This window comes from Apium graveolens, chromosome 7 (genome assembly GCF_009905375.1).
Source record: "Apium graveolens cultivar Ventura chromosome 7, ASM990537v1, whole genome shotgun sequence".
NCBI classification, from domain to species: domain Eukaryota; kingdom Viridiplantae; phylum Streptophyta; class Magnoliopsida; order Apiales; family Apiaceae; genus Apium; species Apium graveolens.
In genome coordinates, this window is record NC_133653.1 from 137,600,238 (window position 1) to 137,602,165 (window position 1,928).

Here is a 1,928-nt window from a genome sequence, read left to right on the forward strand (position 1 = left end):
TTCAAACTTATTAGTTTAACCGGGAAAACTACCGACTCAAACTTGGCTGGCGCGGAAACAGGGTTATCGGTTTTGGGCGACTTGCACTCTAACAATTTTTATAATTTTAAAAATTAATATTTTGACCTGAAATCTCTTTTACAATCATTCTAAATCATTCCCATTTATTTGGTAGAGATTTTAGATTGATTTGTAGTTTTTAAATAGGTGAAAGTCTAGTCCAAAGTTGGAAACCCAAGAGGCCCGAATTTTCTGCGCAATTCTCACCAAAAATATGATTTCTTTTAACTCGTAAATCGAAAAGACATGATTCTTTCGCGTGCACAAACTAGAGACGGAATAGAACATTTTGGTTCAAGCCTACTTCCAGAAAAGAGCAGAGGGTCGTGCGAACTCACGGTCAAAAACAGGGAAGAATGTTCCCTCTCCTTCTTCTCCATCAGTCCCTTCTTTCCTTCTTTCTTCCATTCTCTTCTCCTTCTATTAATTCCCCTCTTCTCCTCTCTACTGTACCCTCTCTCTTCTTCGCCATCTCTTCCTCCACTCGCCCCTCTCCTCTCCTCTCCTATCCTCCATTCGAACACACACACATCCATGAACAACACCGCACACACAGTACATAGTAACACATAAAAACACACCCACATAAACACAATACACAAGCACGCACACCACAATCAAACACAACACACCATTAATCTTTCATCATTTTCTTCTCTTTATTTCCAAAGACAAACAATACACAATACACACATCCTAGCCCAATATACAAGTAACATATCTCTCTATCTTCTTGCTCCCACCGGAAAACAATATCACCAGCGCCGGTTCTCCTCCGGCGGATGATGACTCCACATCTGCCCTTCTTTTCTCCCTAGACCAACACAAACAAAACCTAAAACACAAATAAGCACCCCTGCTACTTTTATTCTACAAAATCCAGAAGCCATTTTTTATCCTCTTTCCCTTTTAATTTAATTTAACAATACGATTTATTTCTCAATTAGAATAAGTAAAAGCCCTTACATAAATCTTAACAAAATTACTAATTTGATAATTAACAAACCCAATTAGCATGTTTCCATAATTAGTTCAGGATACTCATCACAATCTAGCCTTTACAACAAATAAATCAAGATACTCATGATTATTCTACAATAAAACAGTATTTGTAAAAAATTTAAGGATTATAAATAAGAGAGTTTAGACATTACCTTGGTTGTAATCAATAACGGCATGAACCTAATAAGGAAAAATAATATAATCAGACCATCCATAACCCTTGTTCAAATCATCTTCTCCCAAAACTTTTATCTCCCCCTCTCTCTCCCTCTAGTAGTTTCGGTGTGGAATTAATGTGAGCTATTGAGTTCTTATTAGAAAAAGGGTTATATATATTTAGCACATAATATCTTCATTCTTGAGATTTTTAAAAAAATGTCAAGCACCTAGAATCTTCTAAAGAAATCTACAACACTTCTCCTATAAGCCAAGTTAATTCACTATTAAATTAAAATCATAAAATTCCTAATAGAATATTTTATTATTTAAATACTCGAATTTAATAATAATAATAATAATAATAATAATAATAATAATAAAATACTATTCATCTAAATAAAATAAAAGTATAATTCTCACTGAATGAGTTTAACCAAATTATAAAATAATATTAATAATAGTATATTAAATAGAATAACCAATTTACCGAGTAAAAAAATATGCGATTTCTTCAATCTGAAAATAATGTTAACACAAAGTGTCGCTAAATTGATTAAAAAATAAATAAATTATTATCCGCGCATGTATAGGAGATAAAATTTTAACATGATTTTGCTCATGACATGAATTATAAACTAACTATCATGGTAGTACATACTTGCAAATTTAGGTTGTTACATTCTAAGCTTTGATTTCAGCTATTAAAA

The 1,928-nt window shown here is 32.4% G+C and overlaps 1 long non-coding RNA gene across 1 annotated transcript; it reads right to left on the reverse strand.

Annotated features, from left to right (window-relative positions):
- Positions 1 to 674: 674 nt before the first annotated feature.
- On the reverse strand, positions 675 to 1,378 carry LOC141670890 (uncharacterized). Its single transcript, XR_012554805.1, has 2 exons — positions 1,215 to 1,378; positions 675 to 895 (listed from the first exon to the last, which is right to left on the reverse strand). It is a non-coding gene; the product is annotated as an uncharacterized LOC141670890 (long non-coding RNA).
- Positions 1,379 to 1,928: the final 550 nt, after the last annotated feature.